At 40.6% G+C, this 19,912-nt stretch overlaps 1 protein-coding gene across 1 annotated transcript in view; it reads right to left on the bottom strand.

The window, feature by feature from the left end:
* tenm4 (teneurin transmembrane protein 4) overlaps positions 1-19,912 on the bottom strand; it is a 631,884-nt gene that overhangs the window by 543,737 nt on the left and 68,235 nt on the right. The window lies entirely within an intron of this gene.

The following is a 19,912-nucleotide window of genomic DNA, read 5'->3' on the forward strand; positions in this document are numbered from 1 at the left end:
ACAATCTACAACCAATAATGCGGGAAGATGGTATACAATCTTCCTCTTACAGAAAAGGAAAATATAGCATGAGACACTTAGAAAGACTAATTCAGAAGGCAAAGATTATCAACTCATTCTTTTCAGTCTAAATGAATAAATAACAATATATTGAGATTTTTTTCTATTTATGGAATGTGGCAGATAATAAAAAAGATGGGATTGAGAAATCAAACTGTCAGCTCGTAAGTTATACACTCTGTTACTATTTGCTTTGCAGAAATAAATAGATATATCATTTAAGAGAATATTATCCAAAAGCCTATACTCTTAACAGATACCAAATATGTTCCATATACACTAAATTAGCTTTGTAATGAGTTATCCTATCATTTTGGAGCATGACATTATATTACAAGTGTAAAAAATTCACTGCTCATATTCCTTCTGTTATGCTACCTTCTTGTGATAGATCAAATATTAAATATCAAAAGACAAAATCTTCAGAAATATTCCAATCTTGCCAACACTCAGGAGTATTTATCTATTTTCTGTAATTCAGCCTGCATCATGTTTTCTCCACAGCTAATATTACAAATCTCATCTGAAGGTTGAGTTCGTCGATAGGATCAATGGAGGAAGTAATGCAGTAGGTGAACAACAGAATGCCACACAGGGGCTTCTTAAGAAGGAACTCTGCAGAATTAAAGGAAAATCACAGAGCTAAGATGAAGTTGGCAGTGTCAGAGAGCGGACAGCAGTGGTTGATATCTTTTATCTAGTTGGGAGATATTTTGCAGGTCAGGATCCAGTACTCCTTGTAGTTTTTGTAAACCTCAGTGGAGGAAGCAGCATTTTAAAGTTTGCAGATGACTAACACTTGGTAAAGTTGTAAGTTACAAAGAGCATTTTCAGGGTGACAAATAGAACATTGATATGGGCTGTGAGGGATGCAACAATACACTTGGGAGGGGCTTTTAAATAAAGGAAATATACCGACAACATGCTGAAGGAACTCAGCAGGTCGGGCAGCATCTGTGGAAAAGAACAGTCAACGTTTCGGGCCGGAACCCTTCATCAGCATTTGACCCCAGCATCTGCAGATTATTTTGTGTTTATGGAAATATACTGTATGGTATGATTTTAAAAAATGGCATGAAAAGTTCTCGATGTCCATATACAAAATATTTATGTGGCACAAAGTTGAGGTGAAGAAATGAAATGAAATATGGTTTCATGCTTTTTTACAGTAAAAAGATATTGGCTTCCAGGAAGAGGGTGTTACAACTTAACATGCCAGTGGTTGACTAATCAGCACAGGTAATTCCTTCAGAAGTAAATCACACAGCAATCATAGACCAGCTCTCATAGCCTTGATATGCTGCCCACTTGCAGTCACTGGGGTCTCAGTGTTGAAGGTGTCGTCACACTGTGGATGATAAGATAGCAAAGTGCTTGACCTAGCAATGGAACAAAATGGAGGCAGATTGCAAAGTCAGGATGTTTCAGAGTGTCACCTGTCCGTGCACTCTTGAATGGTAATATTTGGCGGATTTGGAAGTGCACAAATAAAACCAGTGAATTGAAAAGCAATGAGTATGTAGGAAGTTGTATTCACTAGACAGTGGGAGTATCGTGAACAATTCTCATCACCGGGCTTCTTGAAAGAGGCTAGTATCTAAGATAGGATCAGAGCAAATTTAAAAATACGTTACCAGGGTTGAGAGGCTTCAGTCATGACAAGAGGCTAAAACAAGTTAGAAATTAAGAGCAACTGAAATTTAGGTTTTTAATTTTGATGCAATGACAATAAAGCGAGGAGGTCCCGAAGAGAGATTTTAGGGAGCGAGGTAGGAAGCTGAAAAGCAGGACCTCTAGGGTAGCAATCTCCGGATTTCTGTCTGTACCACGTACCAGTGACGGTAGAAATAGGATGTCTTGGCAAGAGAATGTGTGGCAGAGAAACTGATAGAGGGGGCAGGGTTTCAGATTTCTGGAATATTGGGATACCTTCTGCAGAAGGTATGACTTGTACAAAAGGGACAGATTGCACTTGAACCTGAGGAGGACCAAAATACTTCATACAGGTTTGCTAGAGCTGTTTGGAAGGGTTTAAACTAATTTGGTAAGGGGATGAGAACTGGAGTGGTAGGGCTGTTGGTTTCCAAGCAGGGACAGAGTGTAGTGAGACTGTCTGGAAGGACAGGAGGATGATTGGGCATAATTGCAGTCAGTGGGATGATTGCAGTGTAAACAGGGGACAACATTGAAAAGGATGATGGATACAGGACTGAAGGAATTATATTTGAATGCACGGAGTATACTAAATAAGTTAGATCAGGGGTTCTCAACTTGGGGCCCATGGACCCTTCAGTTAATGATAGGGGTCCACAGCCTAATAAAGGTAGATTATCATGTGGTATAATTAGAGATTGGCAGGTATGATGTTGTGGAGATCTGAGTTGTTGCTGGAAGAAGATCATAGTCGGGAGCTTAAGATCCAAGGATTCACAGGGTATCAAAAGAACAGGTGGGTAGGCAGAGGGGGTGATGTCTCTGCATTGGTAAAAAATGAAGTCAATCATTAGGAAGAGGTGACATAGGATTGGAAATGTGGAATCCTTGAGGGCAGAGCTAAGAAACTGTAAGGGGTAAAAAGACCCTGCTGTGAAAAGGGATCTAGGAGTCCTCATACAGGGTTCCATACAGGTTAATTGTCAGGTTGAATTGGTATTGTGGAAGGCAAATGTAATGTTAGCATTAATTTTGAGAGGACTAGTGTATAAAAGCAAATATTATCTCTGAGGCTTTATAAGGCACTGGTGAAGCCTCATGTGGAGTACTGTGAGCAGTTTTGAAACATTTTTCTAAGATTTTGACATTGGAAAGGGTTCAAAGGAGGTTCACAAGAATGATTCCGGGAATGAAAGGCTTATCGTATGAGCAGCCTTTACTCACTGGAATTTAGAAGAATGGGGGTGGTGGGGGGGGGGTTGGTCTCATTGACATCTATCAAATGGTGTAAGGCCTAGATAAAGTGGAGGTGGAGAGGGTCTTTTGATGGCAGGAGAGTCGAGGACCAGAGAGCATAGACTGAACAGAGGCATGTCCATTTATAACGGAGATGAGGAGGAATTTCTGTAGCCAGAGGGTGGTGTGTTTGTGGAATTCATTGCCACAGGCAGCTGTGGAGGCCAGGTCATTGGGTGTACTTAAGGAGGAGGTTGATAGGTTAAAGATTAGTCAAGGTGTGAAAGTTTATGGGATTAAAGCAGGAAAACAGGGTTGCGAGGGAAATGATTCAGCCATGGTGAAGTGGTGGAGCAGACTCGATGGGCCAAATAGCCTAATTCGGCTCCTATGGTCTTATGGAAGATTTTCCATATAGAGGATAGATAAAAACTGCTTCAAATGAAAATTTATTCACCAAGGATCATAAATTTAAACCCACTGGCGCAAGTTCAAAAAAGATGAGATGATTTTGTTTGTTTTTTCCACTCATGTAACAAATGGAATCTGAAGTGATGGAGAAATTATTTTAAGAATGGGTTGGACAGTAACCCAAAAATAAGGAATTCAATGTCAAAGCTGTGGGACTGAGCACTTTATTCTTTTCAAAAACCAGCATATATGTGATGGACCGACCTTTCCTCCTTTGTGCTGTAAGTTATCACCATTTTGTCTATCTATTTCAGCACTGTGCCGTATTTTAAATGGGTCAGATTATATTTAGTTTCAGCCAGCAGTTCTTGGAAGCTTTGTTATATGGAAGGTTAGAATAGATACTATGAATAGAGAGAACCTGAGAGAATGGAATGAAGTCCTTATAGAAAGCAATGTGGGAACAGATATGGTTTACATTGTTATGTGTGAGAGTAAGCTTGAAATGCACACAATTTCTAATTTACCCGAGGAACGAGAAAGAAACAGACCATGGGAAGATAAGAGCATGGTAGAAATTGGCAGCAATTGGTGATGACATTTTGTAGTTTAATGCAAGCACAGGAAGCAATAACAAAATAGTCAGCAGCATAGCAGAGAAAGTCATGAGGGAAAACCTGAGTTGCCTCAAAATAAAGAATGTTTCCCTCATTCCGCACATTCCTATCACACCACCAACAAAGACAATTCTTCATAATATATGGCATGGTGGCAATTAATTTGGATGAGATTTCTTAGAGTTTGTTTATTCAGATATATTGAGAGGTTAGAACATGTAGGGGAGCACTGTAGCTTATGGTTAAACTTCAGTTGAATTAAATTAGTTGATGTCGGGGATAGGTGATTTGGTGACTATTACATGAGGTCGTGAAGGACCATAATGCAGGATTATCTGACAGAAAGGGGGAGAGGAGACAGGATAAGGATGAAAAGTCCTATCTACCACAAACACAGAGAGAATATACAGAACACGCATATCGCCTGGACAATAAAAATTATGGTCCAACTGAATTGATATACCTGCAGATCCCTCCATCAGGGTGTCTAAATCATCTGCAACAGTGCCCAGGATATAATGATGCTGAACCTCCAATGCCGGCAGAATAGGTATGAATAGGTATGAATTCTATATTATGCACCAATCAGCTGTGTGTTTTTCAACCACAATGTCAGACCCATTGAACGGCAACTTGCAGAAGGAACATCTGCTCAACTCTAGACTCTTAGCACCTTCCACTGAACAAGAATAAATACAATATGGCCACATCCAGATTGTAACTTGCCAATATTCTGGGGCAGACAGTTGTCCGCTAAAGTCATTGCTGGTTAGGTTATTCCAACACAGGGCATTTTCCCAATTGTTTGTTGCCCTTTGTATTTTCCAATGGCTGGAGTTAGGTACTTTAGCCAGTGGCTGAGGAGCAGGGGGAAGGCAAGTACAAGATTGAGGAAGAGGTGGGTAGTTGGTGATTTCAGGAGCCCTTTACTGACCACAGACCAGGGCAACTGAGGGTGGTGGCAGGGAGGTTTAGAGGGAGCAGGAGGGTGCTCCACTTTAAAACTCCAAATAACGAATCAAAAGAAAAACACAGGAGCCTGGGGATATTCGTGTACGCTTAGTTTACGTGAAGTGAGGTGCTCACATATGACATGGTGGTGTAACGATGCACTGTAAGCCATTCACTTGCTTTTATATATAACCCATAATGAAACATTTAAACGAACAAGAACACTTAATCAACCAAGTTATTTACAATATTACTCAAATATTACTGAAATACTAAACACACAACAGAAGGTGAGGGGGAGGGAGAAAGGTGTTAGAAAATGCACACAATGTTTGCTCTGTCATGGACTAATAGATGGCAAAGCGTGGAAGTTGCAAAATATACCGTTGAGGCTTTAAATAATTAGTTCCAGGAGAACTTTATATTATTGTATTTTTCAATATTAGATCTCAGTCCTGAAGGATTGTGACTGCTGGCAGTTGCATGATATCAGAGAACGGGTATGCAGTGGAATAGATAAGGCCATTGGTGCCTTCAGGATTTGATTATGTAACTGTGGACTTTTCCCATGGTAGTTTGTTCATGTCTTTGGACCTTGAAGCCATGGATCTGATTCCCACTGATCCTGCTGTGTTTTGGCTTTTCCAAGGTGCTCCACAGGAAGACGACCTCTCTAACTCATCAACTACGGGACGTTGGAAGAGCAATAAGCCTACTTTCGCCTCATGTTTTCAGCCATGTTTTCCTGCAGACTTGCAGGACCTGTGGAACGATTTCCACCACCTCCTTTTACGTGGTACCGGCTGGACTTAATCAGAATGTCAATTACATGCTTCAGCTGGTGATAGCTACTCATGAAAATCCATGCTGACATGCTTAGGTAGTGTGGCTGTCGCTGCCTGGAATCACTTCAACAGGGTAGCTGTATGAACATTGTGTGTGGTTGGCACCAGATCAAATGGGTGCAGGTTAGATCACAAACCATAGACCCAGCAAACTCCAGCTTACCTCTGTTCAATGCAACAGATTAGCACTTTAATGAAAAAATAAATTCAGAAACCCAATTACAGACACAGAAATCTGATAATTGGAGCAATCCCAGTGGCTGATCTTTGAAACCCAATCGTTTGGCTACCCTTAGCAAAAGCGCTGATAAATCGTATGGGAGCCGATGGAGCAGACTTGCTTATTGACTGTTGAGCATTGCTTGTAGTGCACCACAAATGAAAAATATTTCTCTCATTGAAAAGCCCAGGTTGATGTGGCAAAGGCCATTTGTTATATGTATAGAAATTCAATCAAAGGGGCTTTGAAAAGAGAACATCATTGGGAGAACCACCTCCACTTGCGATAGAAAGGACCACACACACACACACACACACACACACTTTAAATGCAGCTTTGTTGCTCAATGGTACTATTGTACCCATAAGTACTTGATCACTGACAGGAGAAAAAGCCTCTTCTTCAAGCACTACAATCATTTTACAGCCTTTGTTGTATTTCTGTTACATTCAGGGAATGTTTGTACTTTATTAATCTTGATCAATACAATGCAGGCTTCTGGAAAATAAAGATTAATTTATTCACCAAACCGATCTGTATAGACAATACTTTTGAAGTAAACATGTTATCAGCTTTGTAGGGAACTCAAACTATGCAGTTAATTACAGTCAGTACAGATCAGTAGAATGTGTACCCCTCACTAAGAATCAACACAGGTACTTGTCAAGGATGTGTGCTTAGCCCACTGCACTACTCTCCCCACACGCATGACTGTGTGGCTAAGCACAGTCAAAATACTATTCACAAACTCACTGATATCACCACTGTTGTTGGTAAAATCTCAGATGGCAACAAGGAGGTGTACATCAGTGAGACCAATTAGCTGGGTGAGTGGTTTCCCAACAAGAGCTTCTCACTTAATATCAGAAAGACAAAGGAATTGATTGTGTACTTCAGGAAGGGGGAGTCAGGAGAATGTGCAGCAGTCTTCATTGAGAGGTCAATGGTGGAAAGGGTGAGCAACTTTGCGTTCCTGAGTATTACATCTGAGGATCGATTACAGGCCCACATATTGATGCAATCATGAAGAAAGCACACAAGTGGCTCTACTTCATGAGGAGTTTAAGCAGATTTAGTATGCTAACAAAGACTCTTGCAATTTTCTTTAGTTGTACAGTGGAGAGCATTTTGAGGATTTGCATCACAGACTGGAATTGAGGCTCCAGTAAACAGGATCACAAGAGGCCGCAGAGGGTTGTAGACTTCGCCAGCTCCATCACCAGCACAACCCTCCCATTCGTCCTTTTAAGAGACAGTGACTAAAGAAGGTGGCATCCGTCATTAGGGGCCCTCACCATCCAGGATGTGCCCTCTTCATGTCTACCATCAGGGTGGAAGTACAGAAGCCTTAAGACTCACACTCAAATGTTTTAGGAACAGCTTCTTCCCCTCTGCCATCAGATTTCTGAACAGACAATGAACTCAAGAACACATTGTTATTCCTTTTTCTTCACATCATATATTAAAAAAATGAACATAGTGTGGTACGTGCCAGGGATACACCGTCAGGTATAATAGAGCTTTTTAAGAAACAGGTAGATAGGCACTTATGGGCTCTGTGGAAGGGAAAGGCTAGATTGGTCATATAGACCATAAGACATTAGGCCATCTGGTCCATCGAGTTTGCTCCGCCATTCAATCATGGCCGATCCTTTTCTTTTCCCTCCTCAACCCCAGTTCCCGGCTTTCTCCCCGTAACTTTTGATGCCATGTCCAATCAAGAACCTATCAATCTCTGTCTTAAATACACCCAACGACCTGGTCTCCACAGCTGTACGTGGCAACAAATTCCATAAATTCAGCAGCCGCTGGCTAAAGAAATTCCTCAGCATCTTTGTTTTGAATGGACGCCCCTCTATCCTGAGGCTGTGCCCTCTTGTCCTAGACTCTCCCACCATTGGAAACATCCTTTCCACATCTACTCTGTCTAGCCCTTTCAACATTCAAAAGGTTTCATTGAGATCCCACCTCATCCTTCTGAATTCCAGTGAGTACAGACCCAGAGCCATCAAACTTTCCTCGTATAATAACCCTTTCATTCCTCCAGACCGCACCAATGCCAGCACATCTTTTCTAAGATGAGGGGCCCAAAACTGTTCACAATACTCAAGGTGAGGCCTCACCAGTGCCTTATAAAGCTTCACAATCACATCCTTTCTCTTGTATTCTAGACCTCTTGAAATGAATGCTAACATGCCATTTGCCTTCCTCACCACCGACTCGACCTGCAAATTGACCTTTAAAAGTGTTCTGCACAAGGACTCCCAAGTCACTTTGCATCTCAGATTTTTGGATTTTCTCCCCATTTAGAAAATAGTCCGCACATTTATTTCTACTACCAAAGTGCATGACCATGCACTTTCCAGCACTGTATATCATTTACCACTTTCGGGTCAGCACCACATCATAGGCTAATGGGCATCTACTGCACTGTACTGTTCTATGTTTTCTGTAATTTATAGTAATTTTGCTGTATTTCTTTGTACTATACTGCTGCCATAAAACAATAAATTTCACATCATTTAAGTCTGGGGTAATAAATCTAATAAAATCAATAATCAAACATGATACAGGTCGACCTTCATTAATCCGGCACCATTGGGACCTGAGGAGTGCCGGATTAGTGAAAATGCCGAACTACAGAAGGATCGCATTAAGCATGATCAGTGCCGGATTATCGAAGGAACCGGATTACAGGTAGTCGAATTAGTGAAGGTCCATCTGTACCAACTACCTCTGCTACTGTTGGGTGAATATTAACTGTACTACATAATTGAAGAAGCAAAACAACGATGATAAGTATGCATGATATCAACCTCTGATCTTGACCTGCAGGTTTACACAAAAAAGAGTAGATAACATACACCAAAATCCCAAATGTACCTTTGCTTATTGTACTTTTATCAGCTCCGCATTCAGCGATTTATTCTAAACAACGTTTGAATTCAAGGATAAACAGTTCACCTCAAGGCATTCCATACAATGTTTCTTTCACTCCAACAAATGTTGGTCCATTATTTAAATAGAGTATTGACTGATACCACTACTTCAGCCATCGAGTTGCATCTGTACCACCACTTTACATTCTGTGGTGAAGCAAACAACATACATCTACTCAGAAAGCAAAGTCTATTTGACAGTGGAAGACCACTGCATCCTTTTAAATTAAAGTGGTGCAATTTCCCCAGAATACTGCTGTGAGTAGAGGAATGGAACATGTAAAATTTGTCCAGGAGATCCATCTGGCACTTACAGAAATGGAAACTAACAGGATAGTTCTCGCTACTGGCGGTAGTTGCCGGTAAACCATGAATCACTCTTCCACTCCACTCTCTGATCCACTGAAATCTATGCCAACTGGTGTGGCTCATGAAAAAAAATACAGATTATTTCTCGATATATAGTGCTGCTTTCCAAAGAGAGACAAAAAACATCCTACTTACTAGAAAGGCACTTCCCTTTAATTTCAAAGATTCTGGTAAAACTCCAGAACTGAAGAATCTCAGCCAAAATAAGCTAAAGACTTAAAAGAATTTTAGATAATTATGTTGATATAATTGAATATTATCTCTAAAATTAAATCTTCAAGATACTAAAACACACACAATGCACCTTTCATGGTACACAATTAGCGGCTCTTGCAAAGTCCCGATGGGTTTTGACAGAATGAATATCCCCTTGCAGAAGAGGAATCATAAAATAAAGGCACACCCACAGAGGACAGTCATGATTCCTCTCAGAGTCTTTGGAACTAAGGATGGTAGATATAGAATCTTCCTTAAGGCAGTTTCCTAATGGGGAGAAAAAGTAATTGCTTTTGGTGGAAGTGTAGAATTGAGATTCTACTCTGAGCAGTGATCTTATTAAAAGATAGAACAGGCTCAGGGGGTGGTGTTCTCTTGCCCTAAATCATATTTTCATATTTTTGTATACAAGTGGTAATGGGGGTTGTGCTCATCAAAATGATATCAGGAGAAAGAAGAAACAATTGTTGATTTTCAGCTAATAGCCATGGTAGTGGTGAATCCGAGTTTGATAGAGCTTTTGATAATGCCTGTGTGGGTTCTTCCTGTGACTGTTCTTAAATGCCTGATGAACACAGCTTTCAGTAGTCAATGGAAATCCGAACTTCTTGTTACTTCATTTGGTAATGATCCTTTTAGTAAAGCACAGCATTTTCTATCATAATGCTCTTATCAAATGTTCCACACCATAGCCTTTTGTGAACAGTGCTGCTCAAGCTTTACCAGATCACCTCTAGCAAGATCTTCTTCATGGATTTCTAGTAACTCCTCTACATCATCTTGATCTATGTTATCAAACCAAATCTCAAAGCTGTGAATACACTCTGGTCCCTTTTATCCGCTTGACCATTCGTTATTATACACATTTACAACATCGCAAGAGGCATTGATGTATTCTGTGCTTATTTTGATATTGTATCTCTTTCAAATTTCCTAAAGAATAAGCCTGTCATTGCTATTCAATTCTGAGAAGACATGCCTAATCACATGGTAACAAAATGTGAACTAAACACTTACACCAAGTTCCATGGGGTGCAATAATAAAGTATTGTTGGTGAATACTTTTAGCCATATCCTTGATATTAACCAGATGTTTAGGAGCATTGTTGGTGATAAATACTCTAGGCAATTGCACAATATTGCTTGATAAATGGGGAGAGAAATAACATGATAAAATTAGCTCAATTATTTATTCCAGGTCCTTTAGGGGATCTTCTGCCACAAAGCTATCTGCATTTACCTGTCCACCTGAAGACAAAAATTACACAGGCTGGAAATTTTTTAAAAAATACTCAAACCAGCCATGACTGGCCTGAAAGTATTGGATCTTCGGGCTTGTTCAATACCGTGAGCAGCTTGTGCTCGCCCGGATCATAATTATCAAATTCATGGAAACATGACTTTGATTCTGGTTGTTCTGTCTGTGCACAACCACATATCACTTAATAAAAGCACAAACGTGGGAGATGGCGTTAACTGGTGTATTCACGTTGCGATAGGAGAGAGAAAACGCGCATGTGTAGACAAAAGTGCTTGTGCAGACAACAGATCAATACTTAATGCTAAAGGGGGTGGAGTCATTGCTCTAAAAGAACTAGATCCATACATTACACTTCCTCCCCTTTAGATTAATGCCACATAAAACTGTATATGTACAAAACTTTCAATTTCCCTTTCATTAACACATATTCCAAGTAAACATGCTTTCACAATAACAGTCCATAATTAACTTCACAGTTCTAAAAGTTCAGTTATTTGGGTAGAACTCTGTTTCTTTCGGGATAGCATCTCTGGACCTGTGGAGTAGCATCAGGTTTGGCAGGTGTCTTGTCAAAGACAACGTTCTTTTTGCACCTCATGACCTGTGGAGTGCCATCAGATTTGGTAGGCATCTTGTCTAAGACAGCGTTCTCAGTTTGTGGAGTCACTTTGCAGTCAGTGACATCATCACTGAGTGGTAAGTCCGGTGACTGTAATGTGCCCGTCTTGTTGGATGCAATTTTACTCAGGTGTGTTCCTCGGTTGAGCATCCAGTATCTGGTCCACATGAAGTCTCCACGTCTGATCTCCAACTTCCACTGTGTACATCAGTGATCCAGTTCTTGTAGCTATCCTACTGGGTGCCCACTTGTCTTCTGGGTAATCACATGCTAGGACTTCCTGTCCAATCTCGAAGCTCCTTGCTGCTTCAGTCGGCAACTAGCTGAACTGTTTACCCTGCACTTCCCTCTGTAGATCTGGTTTCAGGAGGCCTACAGAGATCTCAGATTCCTGCTCATGAACAGAATTGCTGGTTGATTTGTTGTTGCATGAACAGAGTTCTGATACACCAAAAGGAAGTTGTCCACCTTGTGCTGTAGAGAAATGTCCTCCCTGTCCAAAACTTTAATGGACTTAGACCATATGACATAGGAGCAGAAGTAGGCCATTCGGCCCATCGAGTCTGTTCTTGAGGGTTTGGATAAACCTTTCAGCTAACTCATTCATTACTGGGTGGTGAGGAGCTGATTTGAAATGCCTGATGCCATTTTTCTTCATGAATAGTTAGTTGTAGTCAGCCTTGGGAATTATGGACAAAGCTGTCCCTGTATCCAGCTCCATTTTCAGTTTTATATCAGACACATCTATAGTGATCCAGATGACTTTGTGATCTGCTTCGGTTATACTATGCAGTTCTAAGCATGACTATTCACCTTTGTCAGACTCTACGTTGCCTGATTCTGTTTTACATTCGGTAACTTTATGCATTTGCTTCATTTTGTATTTGAGATTTTTCACTTGGTTGTGCTTTTTGTCTGCTTTTCACTCTCGATGTGACCTCGTCTGTGGCACTTCCTGCAGACTTTTTCTTTGAATCAACAGTCATTTGAATCATGGGAGGATTTGCCACATTGATAACATTTTTGCATCATTTAGGGACATTTTGTGCATTTCACATTCTAACCTCTTTTTCTGTAGTTCTGCTACATCCTTTGCTGCAGTCTCTAACGATATTGTAATGGCCAATGCCTGGTATAAGGTTGGGTCTCTTTCTGCCACTAGCCTCATTGGAGTGCTTTGATTATTCATGCCACATACAAGCCTGTCCCTTAATGCATCAGAAAGTCCATCTCTAAGGTCACAGTACTAGGAAAGTTTGCGCAGTTCTGCAATGTTTTCGGTAATGGTTCCTTCTGTAAAATCTAAATTTCTCAGCTATTGCCAGCAATTTAGGGCTCTTGTAATATTGTAAAATTATAACAATTTCATTGAAAGTCTTGCTTGCTGGCTTTGCAGGGGTTACTAAGCTGCGTAAGAGACTGTAGGTACTTAAGCTCATTAAGCTTCGTGCTTTCTTTTGCTCCTCCACGCTGTTCACGTTACAATACAGTTCCATCCTCTCGACATACAACTTCCAGCCTTCATTAGTGTTATCAAATTCGTTAACTTTCCCGACTGAAGCCATCGCCACATTATTTTCACTTTAAATTCAGCGCGCTGTTCGCTATTACTCACGTGTCCTTCAGCTTTCTCATACTGTTTAGCTCTCGGTGTTTCGTCCCAAAACTGTTGGTGCAGTTGGTGATATTCTCCAACATTCAAGTTGGTACTCATCGCCAATTTGTTGTGTCTGTGCACAACTACATCTCAATTAAATAAAAGCACACACACAGGAGATGGCTTTCACTGATGTATTCACATTGCAATGAGCGAAGGAGAACAATATGCTTGTGTGGACAGCAGATCGATATGGTGTGCCAAGGGTTGGGGGGTGGGGGGTTGTCACTGCTCTAAGAGAAATAGATCCATACATTACACTGTTTCTCTAACATTATGTTTAAGCCTTTTTCCATTCACTGAAATACAACACCTCAGCCCTTCATATCATGTGATGTACTTTCAGGGATAACCCTATGGTCACTAATTTTGTTTTAATTCGTAAATTAAACATTCTTAGACATTGTTGGCATTAGCTATCTATTACATCTTGAAAGGTTGATAATGTCCACCAAACATCTCCCTTTCATTTATTAATTAAATACAGCCTATTATGAATAGTTCTGGCTTGCCATATGTTCTTCAAGGAGGTGCAGCACTTAGAACAACCACTTTTAAGGATGCACAGTACATCCTTACAAATCCCAGTAACAATAACAACAAAAATAGAACACTGCAATGATAGAACATAGAATAGTACAACACAGTGCAGGCCCTTCGGCCCACAATATTATACCGACCCTTAAACCCTGCCTTCCATATAACCCCCCCCCACCTTAAATTCCTCCATATACCTGTCTAGTAGTCTCTAAAATTTCACTAGTGTATCTGCCTCCACCACTGACTCAGGCAGTGCATTCCACGCACCAACCACTCTCTGAGTAAAAAACCTTCCTCTAATATCCCCCTTGAACTTCCCACCCCTTACCTTAAAGCCAAGTCCTCTTGTACTGAGCAGTGATGCCCTGGGGAAGAGGCGCTGGCTATCCACTCTATCTATTCCTCTTAACGATAACAAAATGTTGTTGGAGGAAGTATTGCACAAGATGCTTTATGGGACATACCTTTCATTATGTTGAAAGAAATCTTTGTAAATTGAGATGGAGTCGACGGCAACCTTGAAATATTTCTAAGTGTTTAAGTCAATCCATACCTGATCCCGCAAATGTTCTGCACCTTGCTCTTCAATTTCTCTCAGCTGAACTATTTCTACCCCCGCCACTGGTTCCCACACAGACCATACTAACTGAAACCTCCTCCTTCCATTCCATATGCTTATTTTGTCTAAAGCAGGAGTTCCCAACCTTTCTTATGCCAATGAGCCTTACCGTGAACCATTAGGTTGGGAACCCTTGGTCTAAAGAGACATCCTTAATCCCAGCAGCAGCAAACAGAGCCTTCAGGACTTCTGTTATGGACAGCAGTAACTGATTTTCAAAACAGTACAGTCCCTTAGCAGTTACGGTCCTTCAAATTCCTACCACACTTCCAGCCCCACGCTATAGTTTTTATTCACATCCAGGTCAAATGTCAAGGTCACTGTAATTCAACATCCTGTGCCCCATTGTCTGTTTCAAAAGTAATCATTAATTTTGGTCTCTGATCAAATTCAACATAATTCTAACAGAAAGGATGTGCCTGCCTCCTGTATCAAAAATACCCAGTAAGCTCTGCCTTCCCTGATATATTGAAATGTCGTAACTCTGACCGAGTCAAAGTTCCTCAGAATCCTGACATGTATTATACCTTTGTCTACAGTGGATTCTCATGTTGCACCTTCAGCACAGTATCGGTCCTATTGGCACTATCAAAGCTATTTTTGTTAGCATACTTATTGTGTTTAGGATTCTATACATTTCATATGCAACCTGGATTAAGCCAATTACAGCTTTACCTAATCAAACTCCCTCCACTTTTGGAGACTAAATATATATCGTTGCATGATTACACTGGTTATACAAGTCAATTTATAAGGTGCCCCTCTACTTCCATGTTATATTCCTTCAAAGAAGATTTCAATAAAAGAAACCTAGTAAAATCAACTTTGGGTCAAAAGAAAATTATTACTACATTTCTATCTCTCATTGGTGTAAGTACTTACAAAAAACACACCGACTTGCAATAGGGAAGTTGGTTTAAATACCTACAGTCTGAAGCTTACATTAACCACATGAAATGGAGGCAAACCATAACATCTCCTGCCACCTCTTCACCACATTATTTGCTAGAATTTGTAGTACCACTAGAAACCAAGGTCCAAGCAAATGGAAAATTAAGCAGAGCCTCCAATTACTCACCACTGCCAGAAAATAATTCTAGTACTTCCACCCTCCAGAAGAACAAAAGATAAAAATAAAATCTGTTCCATTTATCAACATATTAAGCAATCATGTTGTAAACCTGTAATTTGTGCCACAACATAGTGGCTTATAATATTTCACCAGAAAAGTCATTGCTATTGCCCTTTTCAAAATAACATATGTAAAGCTCAACTTGTTATCAACATTTCCAGAAAATATGCTTCAGGAATACTCTTAATAAATTAGTTCACTTCTCAGGAAATGGAGTACTATTGAATTCTAGTCTTGAATAAGGACATAAATTTGATATTACCAATGGAAATTTATAAATTTATAAAATTTATATATTCAAAGTGAGACAGGATTAGCAGCGTAATATACTCCTGAGCTATAATCATCTCATCGTGCTTATTTGGCAGATGGATTAATTAACAGTGGGTGAAATAGTCATTTGGGTTGTACGATGATTGCTGTTGTCTTTTGGCTTATAAATTCAAAGTTCAAAATACATTTATTAACATATATATATATACTATGCAACATTAAGATTCATCTGCTTGCACATAGCCACAAAACAAAGGAAAACAATAGAATTCATGAAAATAAATCCAAACCACAAAGACAATCGATAAATCCAATATGCGAGAAAGGATAAATCATGCAAACAATAAAAAAAAAGCAAACAAACAATCCACAGCACACGGACTGCAGAGTAAGTCCAGAGTCACACAGCCAGCCCGGTGCTACAGCCTATGGCTGCAGACTGCTGTTGCAGAGTCAGTTCAATGGCAAGTACACACTCCCAGAGTGGTGAGCTGAACACTGGGCATTCAGAGCTTTAAGATCACAGGGTTTATTAAGATCAGGCAAGCCACGGGGTGATGAAAGTATCACAGGCTTTTGCTTGGATGTACTTCTTTTCCCAATCACAATATCATCTAAATATCATTTAGTCCACAGAGCTTATCACAGTGCAGATTGGAGTAAAGCCACCAGGATTAGTGCAACTGACAGAGTCAAAATCCAAATCCAGAAAACTAAATATTCCAAGCAAAAGCTGCACGAGTATTTTTGGTGTCGACAATGAACTTGTGATCCTTTCCTGGATTTTGTCCTTCCAATTTCGCCCCAACAATCCAAAATGCCTAATGCAACTTCCAATAACTAAATTTGAATGGCATCATCTTTTCCCCACTCTTTAAGCAATCAATACTTTATCAGCATATTATCTTTCACAAAAATAAACTTCTGAGTTGGAATCAACATTTCTTTGCACATGAAATCATGACACATTTGGCAATGATTCAAACTGAAAACACACCTATGTTCTTCTTGATGCAACTGGTGAGGACCAATAAATGTAGGTCTAACCCAGAAATAACTAAGGAAAACCATGTCCAAATCAGGATGATGTGTGACTTTGAAAAGTGGTTGAAGACTTTCAATGCTCCTGTACTCCTCAACAGTTCTGAGTATACGTGAGTGCATGTCAAAAGTTGGGGGATACTGTTAAATAACCTTAACACATTATGTACTGTAGTCATTAGAATCTAATACAGGAGGGAACAGATATTTAATCCAGTAGCAGGGACATCCATCAAGTGAATGGCTGAACCAAAAGAAAACTGCCCTTGGGCATTGTTATAGTGGTACCCATCATTTATCACAGTGCTGACTTGACTGTTACAGATGTTAAAGAAGCACTGAGATGTCGAGAGGAAAAGCAACCTTCGCAAGGCACTCACATTCTATCAGGCACATGCATTTATGGTGTTAATATGACAAATCCAATTCAGAAAATTTGCAACTTCCCAAGATGATTGTGGTGCAACTCAAAGAAGTGACAGGGATTTTAAAAACACTGTCATCAATGTGCTGCCCCTATTATGTGTCCATTTAATCTTGCTTTCCTCAAAAACTTCATGATAGAAGATAAAGAGCAATAGTAGGTCATCAGATCATTTGCCCTTGCTCTGCCATTCATCAACATCACAGCTGACCTTCTACCTCATCACCACTTTCCTGCTCTTTCCATACAGAATATCCCTCGATTCCTCCAATATTCAGAAATCTACCAATGGCAGTTTTCAACTAACTCAAAGACTGAGCCTCCACAATTCCAAAGATCCACCAGGTTCTAGATATACAAAAATATCTCTCCTCACTTACGTTCTGATTAGTCTACTCCTTATTCCCCTCAAGTTTTTCTTCAGTGGGGCTCTACATAAGATCAGGCCAGCTACAGCTACCATTATCATTGGCAGTGGAGGAGTTCAAGGTGGCAAAATGTAGAGTTGTGTTAACACTGGAGGGCTTTGATGACAGGCTAATAAACCAAGCAGGAGTCACAACGAGGTCGGGCTGAAAGTAGGCTGCCAACTCGGCTATAGATCAGGCAGTGAGCTCCCTGCAATTGAGAGACATCATTGGTAATCCATGCCTGGGACGGCAAGGCCTCAGCTTAGCACACTTCCAATGATGGGGAGTGCAAGTGCAAGGTATAGGCATGACATGGTCCAGGCAGAGGTACGGAGCCACAAAGATGAAAAGTGGTTATCGAGGGCAGTGGTGTCGTGGTCACAGGGTGTCTTCCCAAGCACAAGATCACTTGGGCACGGCTTTGGTGGCTGGATCCCTTCCGCATTTCTTTCCTTCTGCGGTCTATGTATGACACTCTCTATACCATCACATCTGCACACATGGGGACTGAGTGAAGACCCTAACTGCAAGCTGTGTGGTCAGCCGGGTTCACTGGCATACATAATGTCAGGATCCAAAACAGCTTTAACTCAAAGACGGTTTAGGCAGCGCCACGACAAGATCCTGCTGTCCCTCGCTGGTACACTGGAGCGGGAGAGGTGTAAGAAGAGACCAGTTGGCAGAGAGACAAACAGGCAGTCATTCTCATCAAGGAGAGAGCCACGTCAGTCATATCAAAGAGGCTTAAGTCCAATCTGCTGGAGTTCCCGGAGGTGGTACAAACCACACATCGACCAGGCATCATACTGTGGTCCACCAATGACAAGAAAATCATCCTGGTGGAGCTCACAGTACCATGGGAGGAATGATGCGAGGGGAGTCATGAGATGAAGGCCCTGAAGTACCAATCCCTAGTCCAGGAGTGCAGGGGCAAAGGGGTGGCAGAAGTGGCTATTTCCCATGGAGATCGGCTGCAGAAGGTCCCCGGCAAGGTCAGCATGAAGTTTGCTGTCTGCACAGGGCCTTGATGAAAAGAGTAAGAGCCAAGCAGCTCGCAGGATGGTGGGGGAAGCAGAAAGAGCATCTTGCTGGGTATGGAGCAGGAGAGAAGAGTTGAGCAGTAAGTCAGGAGCAGATGGGCAATGACTTGGCCACTACTGCTGGCCCACCAACTGGAGAGTGTAGTGGTTAAGGGTTGAAACACTCCGAAGGTTGAGCACCACCTGACGACATCTGTCCCTGGCCAAAGGCTGTGGTTCCTTCATCAGGTAACTGAAGAGAGCACCCCAGTATATAAGCAAGTGAGACTGAGTGAATCTGTACACATCCTGTTAAACCAAATAGCCCTGTGGAACCACGTTTCTAAGTTTTGATGAGGTAACCTCTCATTCTTCTAATCTCTAAAGAAGATTCAAAGTTCAAAAAGTTCGAAGTAAATTTATTATCAAGGTATGTATATGTCACCATATACAACCCTAAGATTCATTTCCTTGTGGGCACGCTCAATAAATCTATAAAATAAAAACCATAACAAAATAATGAAAGACTGGCCAAATTGGGCGTTCAACCAGACAGCATAAGACAATAAGTTGTACAATACAAAAAGAAAGAAATAACAAATAAATAAATAAGCAATAAATATCGAGAATATGAGATGAAGAGTCCTTGAAAGTGAGTCTATAGGTTCTCTCTACTCAATCTCCTACAACTCTGCCATCCCAAGAACCAATCTATACATCTTCGTTGCCGATCTTCTCTGGCCAATATATTCTTTTTTAAGTGAGAGATGGAACTGAAATCAATACCCCAGATGCTGCCCACCAAGGGCTGGGAAATTGAAATAAAATGTCTTTAGCCCCAAATTCAAATCTTCAGGTAATGAAAGCTAACATACCATTTATCTCCCAAATTACCTACATGTTAGTCTTCAGTGACCTTTAATCATCATCATTGTCCAATCTTTCACCATAAAAAGAAGCTTGTCCATTTTTTGGAATGAAATGGATGACCTCCACATTTGCCATGTTCCCTCTCACTGACTTGGCTTACCCATATTTTTTGAAACAACTTTATGTCCTCCTTTCTACTCAAAATTTCACCTAATATTGCAGCATTAACAAACCTGGAAACATGAAATTTTATCATTTTAGATATATCATTAATATGGATTTTGAATAAAAGGTGTCCAAGGCATCGATCCCTATGGTACACCATTGGATACAGCCTGCCAAACTGAGGAAAACCAATTTATTCTCATTCTTTGCTCTCTGACTGGTAACAAACACTCAATTTATGTCAATATATTACCTCAATTCTATGTGTTGTAACATAGTTGACAAAATTTCTGTGTATACTTTCTAAAATATTTACATCACTTGGACTAGTTCCAACCCATACTCTTATTTACTTGATTAGTTAA

Source organism: Mobula birostris, chromosome 7, assembly GCF_030028105.1.
Source record: "Mobula birostris isolate sMobBir1 chromosome 7, sMobBir1.hap1, whole genome shotgun sequence".
Taxonomy (NCBI): domain Eukaryota; kingdom Metazoa; phylum Chordata; class Chondrichthyes; order Myliobatiformes; family Myliobatidae; genus Mobula; species Mobula birostris.